Source organism: Artemia sp. Qi Xiang Cuo, chromosome 6 (assembly GCF_049724085.1).
Source record: "Artemia sp. Qi Xiang Cuo chromosome 6, ASM4972408v1, whole genome shotgun sequence".
Taxonomy (NCBI): Eukaryota; Metazoa; Arthropoda; class Branchiopoda; order Anostraca; family Artemiidae; genus Artemia; species Artemia sp. Qi Xiang Cuo.
The window spans coordinates 13,300,879-13,316,661 of record NC_142799.1 but is presented as its reverse complement, the minus strand read 5'-3'; the positions used below and the strand labels follow the sequence as shown (position 1 = coordinate 13,316,661).

Sequence of the window (15,783 nt, the reverse complement as noted above, 5' to 3'; positions counted from 1 at the left end):
AATGAATTTCTGAGATTAATGACTTAATAAAAAATTGCTACTGGTATTTACAGTTCACATGTGTTCACTATTTTTTTTTTTAACAATTTTGAAGTTTTTGCCGCAATTTCAGCAATAAGTGTTTTCAGCTATGGGTTCCAATCCCGGGCTGTGGCTCTGGATCTAAAACCTATTTTTTAAAAGGTTTGATTTACTATGCAGATACAAGCCCTACTTGAGCCTGAAAACGAAGCTTAAACCAATTTTGGCTCCCAAATTTTCGCAACAAAATTCTATTTTGTATTTTCCCGAAAAACCCCCGAATCTTGAAGACTTTTCCCGAAAACTCCTCGAATATTTAAGACTCGTCCCCGACTTATAGTTTTTGAGGGCGGACGCACTTTCTAGTATACCTATATGATGCGTAAACACCAAAATTTTTTTACCTACATTTTTTTTACATTTTTACAAGTCAGAAAAACATTTCGTTTTTGGGAGGGGGGGGGGTGTTCAAATCCCCCCCTGGGTACAGCCTTGTCCAATAAAAAAAATTTGCTATTGTACAAGGAAACCAGTAACGAAAAACCTGTCAAATAGGCTATTTGCAAGAGACCGCTATCAGGCCTGTTTCTTCACTTATCAATATGCTGATTTCTTACATCTTTTGTTAGAAAACACTTAAAAGTGAAATCTTTGAACTAAGATCTTACATCTTTGTTCGTTTTTATGCAAAAATGTTCCATCATTCTGCTCTGATCAGTGGTCTGAGAACAATAATGAGTAGATCATTAAAGTTCTCTCATCATTGTTCTATATGGCAAAACAGTGGCGGTCTTCACATTTTTTGCTAACATCAGTGAGCTGTAAGATCTTATTTTGGCTCACCGTACATGAATAATTAAAACGAAATTTGCATATTAATTTTACTTTTTTGGCTAAATGGCTTTCTCGAAATTTTGTTCTGACGTAACTTACGAATTAACTTGCGTAACGAACATCTATATTCGTATGTTTTATTACGTATATTAGGGAGTTTGCCCCCTAGTCAATACCTTGCTCTTTATACTAGAATTTGAGTTTTCTTCGAATCACAAACCCCTGAATCACAAAGCCTGTTAATTAGAATAGATGGCTCTTTCGAAACTACTAAAAAAAGACTAGTGAAAAGGGTAAGGTATTGACTAGGGGGCGAACCCCCTCATATACGTAATAATTTCTGTTTGTTTTAAGTTTTAATGTTGTTCCTTACTTTAAGTTGAAAAACTATTTTTTTTATTTAATTTCTGATCGTTTTTTAAATAATACTGGAAAATCCGGCACTCCCTTCATAGAAATGTCCCTTCCCCCAAGGAAACTTCGTTCTTGGAAGAATCCTCCCCCGTAACCCTTTCCTCCCCCCTCCATCAGAAAAGAATCCCTCCTAAAACGTCTTTATACTTCCCATTAACCAATACTATATGCAAACAATGGGCAAAGTTCCGCTCCTTTCCAAAAGAAAGTAGTGGTATCAACTCACAAAAATGTAGGTCAAGGTCACGAAAACTCTTAATAAAAATACCCAGAAAATGCTCTTCTTATTGAAAATGCCAAATTAAGTATTTTTCAAAGTCTGCGCGGGGAGAGTGGTGGCAAAAAATATTAGAAGGGGGAATGCTTGGGGGGAAAATATTTTTGAAATCTAGGGGCACAAGTTTTTTTTTTAGTTTACTTGATGAAAATCTCAAGAAAAAGCCATTCCTAAATGAAAGTACCAAAAAGGATGTTTTTCCAAACATAGGAGGGGGGCAAAAACGCTTAAAGAAGCAAATACCCCTGCTCCCCAATTGACAGTACTGCATATAGAATTTACACGTATATATTTTTCTGGTACTTTTATATCTTGAAAATTCTTATAAAACAAAAAATCGCGAAGAAAAAAAGATTGTTTTGTTTTTCTTTGCGGTTTTTTGTTTTATCATGATCAGCCAGTGTGGTCTCAGAAATTAACTACTAAATTCTTATTTTACATTGTCATGTACAAGAAAGAAAAGAGATAAGGTTATTTTATTTGATGTTTTCCAGATTTTTTTTTATTTGTGAATATTTCATTTGTATATTTCACCAGTTCAATAGTTCAATTTGAATTAGTTCATTAAGAAATACACTGAACAAGCTATGCCAAAAGATGAACAAGATACGTCATATCAGTACAGACTGATTAGTTGTTATTGCCAGCTTATCTATTTTTGTTCATTGCATGCCTTGAACTTGATAACAATTAAATAAAAACAAGTTATTTTTCAAGATGAAAGTAGAGCGACATTAAAAATTTATACGATCGATACGATCACCCCTGGGGAAAATAAAACAAATAAACACGCATCCGTAATCTTTCTTCTGGCAAAAAATGCAAAATTCCACATTTTTGTAGATAGGAGCTTGAAACCTCTACAGCAGGGTTCTCTGATACGCTGAATATGCTGGTGTGATTTTCATTAAGGTTCTATAACTTTTAGGGGGTCTTTCCCCCTTTTTTTGAAAATCAGCCAAATTTTCTCAGGTGCGTAACTTTTGATGGGAAGCACTAAACTTGATGAAAGTTATATATTTGAAATCAGCATTGAAATCTGATTCTTTTGATGTATCTATTGGTATCAAAAACCCGTTTTCTAGAGTTTCGGTTACCATTGAGCCGGGTTGCTCCTTACTTACAGTTCGTTACCATGAACTGTTTGATACAAAGTCAAAAAGTAATCTCTACATTTGAAAAAATCCAAGTTGGTCCAGCTACATTCTGATCTTCCATCTAGCTTTGGTATTTAGGCCGTCCAGTTGGAAAGTCAATTAGATCCACAAAACAGCTTACAATTGATTATTTCAAAGAAAATTTTATAAGATTATCGCCTGTCTTTAGCCTATGTCATAGATGAATGACTTTGCAGTCATTTATCCAAAGTGGTCTCTTATCAATAGCGTATTTGACAGGTTTGTCATAACCGGTTTTCTTGGACAGTCGCAAATTTGGTCTCTTGGGTAAGGCGGTACTCAGAGGGGGGGGGGGTTAGGGGTTTGAACCCCCTAAACCCCCAGAAAAAAACAGAAATCCCCTCCTTTATGGAAGTTTCCCCAGAAATACCCAGCCCCCTAGTACAAATTTGATCCCAGTTTGAACCCCCCCCCCCTATACCCATCATTTCCCCAAACGCTTCGAGTCAAAATCACGAGAGAGTTATTTTGTTTGACGTAGTTTAAAAGTTCAGAAAATATGTCATTGAGGATCTAGTGAAATAGTTGAAATTTTGATCTAGTGAAATACACAAATGAAATATTCACAAATAAAAAAAATCTGGAAAACATCAAATAAAACAACCTTATCTCTTTTCTTCCTTGTACACGACAATGTAAAATAAGAATTTTGTAAATAATTTCTGAGACCACACTGGCTAATCATGATAAAACAAAAAACCGCGAAGACAAACAAGACATTCTTTTTTTATTCGCAATTTTTTTTTTTATAAGAATTTTGAAGATATAAAAGAACAAGAAAAATTTATACGTGTATATTCTATATGTAGTGCCGTCAATTGGGGAGTAGGAGTGTTTGCTTCATTAGGGTTTTTTTGCCACCCTCCTATGTTTGGAAAAACATCCTGTTTGGTACTTTCATTTAGAAATGGCTTTTTCTTGAGATTTTCATCAAGAAAACTAAAAAAAAAACTTTTTGTGCCCCTAGATTTCAAAAATATTTTCCCCCCAAGCATTCCCCTTTCTAATATTTTTTGCCATCACTCGCCCCGTGCAGACTGACACATTCTTAATTTGGCATTTTCGATAAAAATAGCATTTACTTGGTATTTTTATTAAGAGTTTTCGTGACTTTGACCTACATTTTAGTGAGTTAATGCCACTACTTTCTTTTGGAAAGGCGCGAAATAACTATACACCTTTAAACATCTTCATCGAATTAATTTAAAAAAACGAAGTTTTTCCGAGGGAAGTAAAGAGCCAAGTTGAAACTTAAAACAAACACAAATTAGTACTTCACAGATTATCTAACATATATCAATAAAACTAGTACAAATAAGCCAACTAATTATGTTTCCCTATACTTTTAGGATTATACAAAACTAGCGGTTTACTGAAAACACAAAATAATATAGGAGTTTTGGTACAGTAAAAGCAAAACAATTAGGGACGCATTTTACAGAATAAAAATATTATTAATCCTTTTTTGGATCAATCCCTTTAAAGATAAAGTAACAATACAGATTAGTAGTTTGCTTTATTTTTTTTACGATTAATTTGGTATTAACTCTGAACCATGGCTCAGTTCAATGACTGGCTCTTGTGTTGGTTCTGAAAAGTACATATAATTAGTCTGTAAACAAGTTCAACTAAAGCCATCTTGATAGTATTAGGACTGGTGTAAGACTATGAAATGCTTTATCGAGTCGTTGAGTGTTGTTAGGCTACATGCTCAATTTTGATTCTTAAATCAATATTATAGTTTTTTATAATTGACTTTTGTGTTTTCAGTAAAGCGCTAGTTTTTTATAATCCTAAAAGCATATGGAAAACTAATTAGTTGGTTTATTTGTACTAGTTTTATTGATATATATTAGATAGGCTGTAAAAGTAATAATTTTTGTTCATTTTAAGGTTCAACTTTTCTCTTTGCTTCCTTTAGGAAAATTTTGTTTTTTAAAATTAATTTTCTTAAAGAATACACTACTTGACCTTCATGTAGGGCATCTAGAATATTATATGCTTATACTTTGCGTGGGGACACGAGTCCCCCCACCACTCCCCGGATCCGCCACCATTAGCTGTTATCCGTTAGCTTATGGGTTTTGCAAAAGGGAGTGACAAATCTAGGGGGAAAGCCCCCGCCCAAATTATATAGGACGAATGTAAAATAAAATAGGATGAATTTATAATAATTTAGAAAAAAATTTGGGCTATATATTTGCACATTAGGGGGGAGGGAATCATACCATATGTTAAATATGTAACCAAACCTAACCTAGGTACCTGTTCCCCCCTTAAGCCACAAAAATCAATCGTGTAAATATTGACACTAATTGAGAAACCATGGCTTTGCCGTCATTTATATATAGCGATCTCTTGCAAATAGCCTATTTGACAGGTTTCATGACTGGTTTCCTCGTACAATAGCAAATTTGTTCCCTTGGCCAAGGTAGTACCCAGGGGGGGTTAGGGGTTTGAACCCCCCCCCCCCCCAAAAAAAAAAATAATGGTCAGACTTGTAAATTATGCGGTGCCCGCATAATGCATAAGTACCCAATTATGTTTTTTTTGTTTAACCCACCTCCCCCCGGAAAAAACAGAAATTCCATCCCTTATGGAAGTTTCCCCACAAATAACCGGTCCCCTAGTACGAATTTGCTCCCGCAGAAAATTTTCCATTACTCGGTTATTAAAATCAAGTTCCCCGCTATTAAAATGATATTTTTTGTCATTAAAATGACAACAACAATTCCGTTGAGCCGAAATATATAGCCCAAATTTGTTTACAAATCATTGCATATCCATCATATTTTATTTTATTTCATTAGAACGAACCAAACTTGATTTATGTTTGATACAACCTTCCATTTTTGATACACGGCAAAAATAAAGAAAAGAAATCAATATGCGACTTCTCAAACAAAAACAGCTGTCAAAAGCAATTAAGAAATCCCACCTCGTTTCAAAGGATAAAATTTTGAAAAAAATTACTATTAAGAAAAAGTTGCCATGGGACATTGATTCAGGAATGGTAACTATTATTTTGGTTCGTTTTAAAAGTAAAAGTTTATTCCAAAAAGAAGTTTATGGTGATTTCTAAAAAAAGCCTAAAACTCATCAAAAATAGTGTCAGATCAATATGAAAAGTGTACCATTGGAATCTTGCATAGTTGAAAACATTGTACAGGGGAATACCAGTTCCCCTCATTCAGCGGCAGATCCAGCGGGGAGGGGACAAAAGGGCGCACGCCCCCCTAGTTTATCATTAATCAGTGTAATTTACTGAATTTACTCAAGTTTTAATTAATGAAAATGAATCAGTCAACAATTTTGCCGGATCAAGATATTATTCACGCCCCGAAAGGGGGAGTTGATCCGACTATTCCCCCCCCCCCAAAAAAAAATACAAACTCCTTGATCCGCACCGGTCCTCATTGAATAACAAGGAAAATCACTTTTCTCAATAATTTAAATCTGAATATTTGTCTTAAACTTACGTTTAAACTTACCTCCGATTTACATCAGAAACAAAATTTGCCCCCCCATTATGTATAAATTTATACCCTGAATTGGAATATATAGGGGGGGGGGGGGCGGAAGTTAATTTACAATATAAATTATTGTTATATTTGTAATAAGCATAAAAAAAGGCATCAAATGTTGTAGTCACTTTATTCCTAAATCAATAATATGATTTGGTAAATATTTACCCATTTTTGTTGGAAATGAATTTTAGCCCCCACCCCTATATATACCAATTCAGGGTATATATTTGCAAATTAGGGGGGTGGGGGGGAGTTGAAACTAACCTCTCATTTACACAGAAATAAAATTACCCCCACCCCCCTGGCCCCTAATGTGCAAATATATACCCTGAATTGTTATATTTCGGGGGGGGGGAAAAAATTAATTACCAACAAAAATGATTGCTATATTCTTAAAGAGCATAAAAAAGAGCATTAAAGAGCGTAATTTACTTAATTAACTCAAGTTTGCGTGAATTAAACTTACTCCTAATGCAAATTTATCAGATCAACCTATTTTGCGCCCCTTAATTTTTTTTTTATTGTATCCCCCTATTGCGGCCCCCCCCCCACGCCCTCCCCCCCCCAAAAAAAAAAATCCTTGATCGGCACATGCTCACATTGAATAACAAGGATAATCACTTTTCTCAATAATTTCAATCTGAATTATTATCTTCTCTGAAAATCAAATTTGTTATACAAATTTGTAATAAACCTTTAAAAATTAATTTTTCATTTTCGAAATGGTGATTTACAAACTGCAGCTATTTCGAAATTAGCTTGCCCAAGATTACAGCGTATAGAAAACAAGACTGGGACCAGTTTTTTTGCTGGTGGCCGTGAATAGGGAGATTGCTGGTCAGAAATAGGCAATATTTTGTGTCATAAATATTTACAATGAGCCGTTTGTATGTCCAACTTTAGGCGGAATTGTCACTTGTTAGTATTTCAAAAATAGGCAGCACTGTACTAGGCAAAACTATTTGAATTAGTAACCTACTTGTTCAGGAATGAAACAGGATCTTAACTGTAAAAAAATTAAGTTTCTAGGTGGTATAATACAGTAATTAGAGTAGTTTAAATGTCAAAAAGTTTTCAAAGTGATTAAAGCGTCCAACTACTTGGTGTCTTACCCTATTTCCAAAATTCAGAAAGAGCCCATTGATAGGCTCTGGCTTGGAATTATAGTCAAATAACAGGAATTGTATTTTCAGAACTAAAACCAGAGAAAACAAAACTGATAGCTGAAAATTAAGGTATGCAAAATGTTATCCTAGGATTCTAAGACTTAGAAATCAGAAAAGTCACATGGAAGCTTGCAATACCTTCCCAAAGTGTTTTTGACCCTTGATTAATTACTGAAAGCTTTGTTTTCCTAAACAAACCCCTTTCCAAGATAGTAAAAAGTAGCTAAACTAGAACTTTACCAGAAAATTCATTGAATAAACAATGCAAGGAAATATATCTGTGTATTGAGGGAGTGGGGAGACAAAGCTTATTTGCTGATGTAACTGAATGTTATAGCCTATTTGGATTCAGGAGAAATTCTATTTCTTACCTATCTCATTGTGCCTGGTGATTAAATTCAAAAATAAACTAACTTTTTTCCAAACTAAATTATATGGAAAACCAAAATTTACTGGGTTTGATATTTTGAACTGATCTTTGAAAAATTCCTTACCCAGGCTAAGCAGCTCTTTTATAAGCACTAGCCTAGGCCTACTTCCTTTAATATTTAGCCTAAATTATAATATAAGTTTTAAATCCTAGCAATTCAGAAAAAAGATATCCGAAAGAAATTACAAACCCATTAGTGCTGTAGCCTCTTAAAATGGCATGTGTTTTACCTCAAACAGTTTTTACGGTTTTGACTGGTGTTGCGACTTCGATCGGTATTGCCGATAGTTGAGATAAACTGTTTCAGTTTTTAGCCAGAAAGTTCTCTTTACCACTTTTAAAGCATACTGTGTCAGTTTTCGTTTCAAAGACATGTATACCACAATAAAATGAGAGGCAAACAACTTTTCGTTATTAATATCTTCATCTTAAATATTTTTTCAATACTATTTCTCATGTAATAATTAGTTTGAAATTCGCAGATATTTCGTTTTGTGTCACGTCAACGAAAAATTATTTTCTTTTGCTAAGAAGTGACTCAAGGAGTTTCAAAAGTTTAGAAAATTAAAAACTAACCCCTTAAATACAGTTCAAATGCACTTATATAGACAAAATGTTGTGAGATCAGAATGAAAAATGCGCCATAGGAATTACTATAGCCAAAAAACCTTTCTGTTGCATAAGAAGGTCACTAGTTATTGCAAATTCTGTTCGAACAAGCCCTTTCCCAAAATTTTACTGTAACTGGTTTTATACGATCACTCCTAGAAAAAGAAAAGAAAAAAGGAAACATGGCAATGCTACAAACGGCGCATGCGTGATTTTCTTTATTGTTCAAGTTGGAGTCTCTAAGCCTCCAAATTTTTACAATAAAAATTCCAATGGTGCACTTTTCATTTCCACTCTTAAAGGTTTCTGCGTGTTTCGAGATCTTTTCGAAAATATGCAAAAATTTGTTTTCCAATAATCTTTCCCTAATAAGTTAAAACTATCTAAGAGTTTTGAATCCCGAATCACTTTTAAATGAGAATTCTTTTCCCTAGGTTGTTTTTTCAAAACTGGTTTTTAACTTTTGGCTATGTTGGGCTGTGCTTCGCTCTTAATGTTCTTGGAATCACCATGAAAATACATTTCGTGAAGTTTTAAAGCTTTCAAAACTCCTTTTTTAAGAGTTTTGGACACTTTTAGCGTAAGTAACTCCTTACTTACCGTCCATCACATCTTACAGTAAAAAAAGCTAAAAAAAACACAAAACCTAATGTTTTATTTAAACGTCTATAAAAACATAGTTTATGGTAAACCCCGAAGCCGCGACGAAAAGTTGGAGGCGCGCCACCGAAAAAAAAGGTGGCGCGCCGTCGAGCTTGCATTAGCACGCTGACGCCACCGCTGATTCTATCGGTGGCGGCGTCACTAATACGCCACCGTTTATTTTGCTCTCTTTTTTTCTTATCGATATCGAACTCCGGGCTTCAATGTTCCCGGCTAATCTGTTTCTTAAAGAAAAATACTTTCATCTTGGGCTCGCCATGCATATCGGTTCGTAGGAAGAAGACCAAGAAATTTTTCTTGAAACAAAAATTATACTAAATTTCCTTGCATTCTCATATAAGCTTTCTAATTCAAGTGGTTCAATTCCCCTGTCCCCTCTTTGCAGGCATTGTAATATGAATAATGAAACATTTGACCATTGCCTATTTGAATGTAATATGCTGACGTCTGCACAACATACCTTGCTTTCTAAACTGTTAAAATACTTCAAACACCACAAAATCCCACTATCAGCCAAGAGCCTAGCCAATTATACCTGCACACAGAGCATAGAAATCGACATCTATCATCTTAATTTGAACTCCTAGAGTCGAAAGATCTGCTGAAAGATATCTGAATATATCTAATAAATATGAGGCAATCAAGCCAGTAGCTCTGTAGCCCACAGAGTGAAGCAGAAGGAAAAGGGCTAAATAGTTTTACTGAAAAGCCCGCCTGCTGTTAAATAGAAGAATTAAAGGGTAGAAACTTCGCAGCACAACATCAACCTTATAAGAAAATCGAAATATATTTTCTTGTGATTATTATCGCTTCTAATCAGCAGTTGTACCAAACCACATCTGCTCAAGACATCCACAGGGCTATAATGTGGTGTTTATCCTTCCCCATAGTATAGTACAGACTGTTTGATATCATCTATTTTCCCTTCTTGTTTTAGTTTTATTTCTGTGTTTAAAGCTTTTTCCAATAGGCAATGATTAGAAGTCCTCCAAAAAATAAAGTCCCCCCAGATCCCAAATCAAATTCCAGTGAAATTGTCATAGTGAAAGATACCCATCCTGGCTGGTCAAGCACCCTATCTCAAAGTTCAAATGATAGCTCCAATTCGGAGAATAGGACAATGATAAGTGTAGGGGCTAATGTAACCATAGATGATAATGGGTTTCAAGAGGTCCTCTCTAGAAGTTCTAAAAAAAGGAAAAAATCTCCTCAATTAAAAGCATTTCCCCTCTCCCTGCCCAAGATCCTCCCTCCAAAACTTAGGAATCTACCTTAAAATTACTCCCACTACCCCCTTTGAAATAAAAATGATCACTGCAATAAGAGTTGCAATTTTTAAATTGCTAAAATCAATGTTCTCTCTTAACATTAACCGTGATGGATCTCTGCTAATAGCCGTAAAAGATCAGAAATCAGCAGATACAATAATTAAGCTTAAATCCCTTCTGAATACCCCAATTATTGCATCTAATTGGAACCCAAAACAATCACCAACAAAAATAGTAGTTTATAATGTTCCCCCAGAGATATCTACTCAGGAGTTAAAAGAAGGTCTCTCAGAGAGGGCTGGAAACACAATCCCAGCTGAGGATGTTACTCAACTTGGAAAACCTAACTCTAAGGGCCTAAAAACTAGTAGATCATTTTTATTCACACTGAAGGATAAAATTGATATCCCAGAAAAATTATTCCTATTTGGGCAAATCAAACCACACAAGGAATACAAACCTAAGTCTATTCAGTGTCAGAAGTGTTTCAAATTGGGACACACGACAAACAAATGCAATGAAATTCTCCAAGAGTGTAGTAACTGTAAATTATTCCACCCTAAAGCGCTGACAACTTGCAATAACACTCAGCCTACATGCATCAATTGCAAAGGCCCACATGAATCTACAAATAAATCATTATGCCCTGCATACAATAAAAGAGCTCTAACACTCCGAATATCAACAGAGAAGGCCATCCCATACCCCTTTGCAGCAATGGCAGCAAATGCTGCCCAACAATACCAAATAAAGCCTGTAATGAAACCAACCAAAACCCCGAAGTCAAATGCCCCCAATGCATCAAGCACCCCATCTAAAACACCATCTTCTAAGCCCCCTAGCTCAAATCCCTCTCAGAAGGACTCACCAAGCCAACAAGCCTCCTTGTCCGGTGAGATTAGGGCAGCCTGGCCCCCCCTCCCAAGAAGAAACAAACCAGAAACACTACCAGGAATCAATCCCTTAACCAACAAACAGGATGCACAACCAAAAATGCAATCCCCAAATATATGCTTATTCATTCTAAACTGTAATGCAGTGCAGGCCATGAACATACATCAACTACAGAAAACAAAAATTAGTGCAGAATTGGCAAAAATCTACATCCCAGATGATATGCTCATTCACGCAAAAACAGATCTTGCTTTACTTTTAACAAAGCTGAAAATTGATACACAGTCATATTAAGAATAAATCAACAACACAACATTTATCAATACTCCAATGGAATGTAAGATCACTCACAAAAAATAAGCTAAATGAACTAATATCATTTATGAATAATAATTCCATTAATATTGCTTGCCTACAGGAAACTCATTTAACCCAAAATCAACAAATTAAGTCTCTGGGATATACTATCCTGAGAAAGGATAGATCTTCAGAGAGAAAAGGAGGAGGTGTAGCTTTATTAGTTAATAATAATATAAAATTTTGTGTCATCAATTTTCCAGGTTTTGAAAATGAGATTGATGTAATTGGTATAAGTGTTTGGCTCAATAATTTAAAACCCTATATAATAAGCTTTTATAACCCTAATGGCCAAACTACAGATGCCATGGATTTCTTTAATTATATAAATAATTCTAATATGTTAAAAAATATCATTATTTGCGGTGATTTCAATGCCCACAGCCTTTTGTGGGGGAATAAACCAGCGAATAAAGCTGGTAAATTTATTGAGCATATGACTTCAAATAATAATGATTTAGCTGTTGCTACCCCTCCAAACCTGAATACATATTTCAACCCCAAAAGTTGCAAATTCTCCACAATTGACCTACAAATTGTGTCATTAAATTTTTTGAACAAAATTTACATAAATAAAATTGATAGTCTATGTACTGATCACTTTGCTATAGTTTGCTCCCTAAATGAACCTGCTGAAACTTTATTTCATACCTCCAAATTTATTAACACTAAAGCAAATTGGTCTATGTTCCAAAATAAGCTAAATAATGAAATTACAAGTTTCACCCAAAGTTCATGCATTTCTAACACAACAGTTGACACACATGCTGAAGCCTTGACATCTTTACTAATAAATACAGCTAATCATGCTATCCCCAAGACAACACCTAGGAAAACATTCCCTAAACAAATTCCTAAAGCATGGTGGACAAATGAGTGCCTAAATAAATGGAGGATAAAAAAGGCAGCTAGGACAGAATTCATAAAAAAACCAACACCTATTACATATTTTTAAAAATTACAAGCAGAATCTAATCTAAAAAGGACTATAATAGATGCTAAATATAATTACTGGAATAATTTTGCAAATAATCTCTCCAGAGAAACGCATGAGCCAATTATACATAAAGTCATAAGTCACATATGTGGGAAAAAGACTTCCCCCAACCCACTCCTGTATGAGCTTATACATAATAATACCCATTATGATAATGATAATGAAAAGGCTAACCTATTTGCAACTCTATTTGTTAATAAGCTAACATCAAATAATCAAAGCAAACTGGCCACAATTCCTATGAACCCAAGTTACCAACCACGCCCAGGATCCGAGTGCATAACTAACCCATTTTCAATCCAGGAATTGAATAATGCAATACATCATATTAGGACCAAAACTAGCAGCAGCTATGACAATATACACCCTACATGGATAAAGAATCTCACACCTTCATACAAACAATAACTGCTAAATTGTTATAATCACGCTTGGGCATCTTCTAGGTTCCCAAATATATGGAAATGTTCGTCCCTCCTACCAATCCTAAAGAAAAATAAACCAAAAGATAACCCTGAGTCTTATAGGCCCATAATGATTACACCTGTGATGGGGAAAATAATCGAGAAAATGATTTATCACAGACTCCTCTGGTTTGTTGAGAAAAATAACATGATCCCACACAATCAAACTGGATTCAGGAAATACCACTCCTCAACAGATGCTTTCATTTTGCTAACAAATGCAATAAATGAATCTTTCTCAAAAAATAGTATCCTAGTGGCAGCTTTCCTAGATTTTGAAGGGGCATATGACAATAAGAACCACCAAATCCTTTTAAATAAACTTGCAAACATTGGAGTACCCCCTAAGCTAGTATCTTTTATTAAATCCTTCATAGAAATGCGAAGTTTCATTGTTTGTGTTGGTTCAGCCTCTTCACCCCAAGACAATATCCAAAGGCCTACCTCAGGGAGCAGTCCTCAGTTGCCTCCTATTTGCCCTATATCTCTGGGACATGAACCTACCCCACACGAATCTACAATATGCTGATGATCTGGTGCTATGGTCATCTGGCAACACCTTCCAGATAGCACAGTCAAATCTGCAAAAGTCACTTTTCCAGTTCGAAAAATTCTCTCAACATTCAGAGTTACCCATTGCACCCACTAAGTCAAAAATAATCCAATTTCACCATAAGTGAAACCATGTTAATGCAACACTAACTCTAAATAAAACAACTATTCCAGAAGATAATCATAATAATTACCTTGGTCTCATGCTTGACCAAAAACTTAATTTCCACCTACACATTTCAAACACAATAAAAAAATGCTATAGAAAAGAAAATATACTAAAAAGACTTCTTTCCACACCCTGGGGTTGTAAGGAGAAAACCTTACTCCAGTTTTATAAATCACATATAAGACCCCATATTGACTATGGGCTCATTGTCTATGGTGCATGTGCAAAGACCCAGATGCAAAAAATTGAAACAACACAAAATGATATAATACCATACGTCTCATATTTGGTCTTAGGAAACCCACAAGCACCAAGTTTCTGCTTATGGAGAGTGGATTAACAACAATAAGGGAGAGACGTAGCTTTCTCTTGACAAAACATCTCACAAAAATTGAATCAAATAGCTCACACACATTACATGATTGGCTAGGAAATCCAGCCATGTATAGAGGTATTGCAGATGAGTATGCCAATATTCAAAAGAAGTTCCCTGTACCAGCAAAGTCTATTGCACCTACTTTCCCCCATTCCCCTCCATGGAATTGGTCATTTCCCATAATAAATACTGAATTTTCAAAATGGATTAAAGATTTAACCCCCATTACTTTTGTCCAGAAAAAATTTGCAGAACTTAATACAATTACATATAAAAACCACTTCCAAATATTTGTTGATGGGCCAAAAATGAATGAGAAGGTAGCAAGTGGTGTATTCCTTCCTCACCTGAAAATTGCAATGGGCGAGAGATTATTTAATGATTTATCTATAATGTCTGCTGAGTTAAATGCCATAATGATGGCATTAGAACACCTTAAGCAAAACCAACCTTTGATTGAAAATTCGAATAATATTATCATCTATTCCGACTTTTTATCAAGCCTTGAGTTGCTGGCCTCAGCTCCTCAATATAAGTTGGACATTGACACTTATCATTGTCTCAGTATTATTGATAATCTTGCTTCAAGTGGCATAAAAACTTACTTTCAGTACATTCCTAGCCACTCTGGCATAAGTGGTAATCATCAGGTTGATGAAATAGCAAAAAATGCTATAAATATTGACCAGCCAAATGGGAGACCAATCCCAATTAGAGATATTTACCGATGGAGGCTATCAGATATTAATTTTAATAAGATTAATTCTATCCTTTCCCCCTTTCCCAATAAGTATCTTTTTAAAATTTATCATAGAATTCGTTCTGGAACAAATGGACTAAATTTCCTTGCATTCTCATATAAGCTTTCTAATTCAAGTGGTTCAATTCCCCTGTCCCCTCTTTGCAGGCATTGTAATATGAATAATGAAACAATTGACCATTGCCTATTTGAATGTAATATGCTGACGTCTGCACAACATACCTTGCTTTGTAAACTGTTAAAATACTTCAAACACCACAAAATCCCACTATCAGCCAAGAGCCTAGCCAACTATACCTGCACACAGAGCATAGAAATCAACATCTATCATCTTATATTTGAACTCCTAGAGTCGAAAGATCTGCTGAAAGATATCTGAATATATGTAATAAATATGAGGAAATCAAGCCAGTAGCTCTGTAGCCCACAGAGTGAAGCAAAAGGAAAAGGGCTAAATAGTTTTACTGAAAAGCCCACTTGCTGTTAAATAGAAGAAGAAGAAGATTATACACATTACACTTACACATACACAAAAATTATGATTGTAAAACAACAGCAAAATTTTAAGAAATTTAAAATAAATTTCTTGTAAATTATCGTCTCAATTAATCAGTATCTTTACCAAACCAATCGTGTTCAAATCCTCCTCAGGGCCATACTGTGGTGTTTCTTTTTGTGGAGGGTTAATATTTCCTCACAGTAGAGTGCAGACGGTCTTTTATCATTGTAATATCCTTTCTTGTTTTAGTTTAAAGCTTATTCCAATAGGCAATGCTTAGAAGTCCTCAAAAAAAAATGTCCCCCCCCCAGATCCCACCCCAAATACC

At 35.0% G+C, this 15,783-nt stretch overlaps 1 protein-coding gene across 1 annotated transcript in view; it reads right to left on the bottom strand.

Moving 5' to 3' along the window:
• The window catches only part of Gcn2 (eukaryotic translation initiation factor 2 alpha kinase Gcn2), a 116,667-nt gene extending 108,560 nt beyond the window's left edge, over positions 1 to 8,107 (bottom strand). The window contains exon 1 of the mRNA XM_089090492.1: positions 8,038 to 8,107. The gene's annotated coding sequence lies outside the window, so the exon portion shown is untranslated. The remainder of the gene's footprint in view (positions 1 to 8,037) is intronic.
• Between the last annotated feature and the right edge of the window lie 7,676 nt (positions 8,108 to 15,783).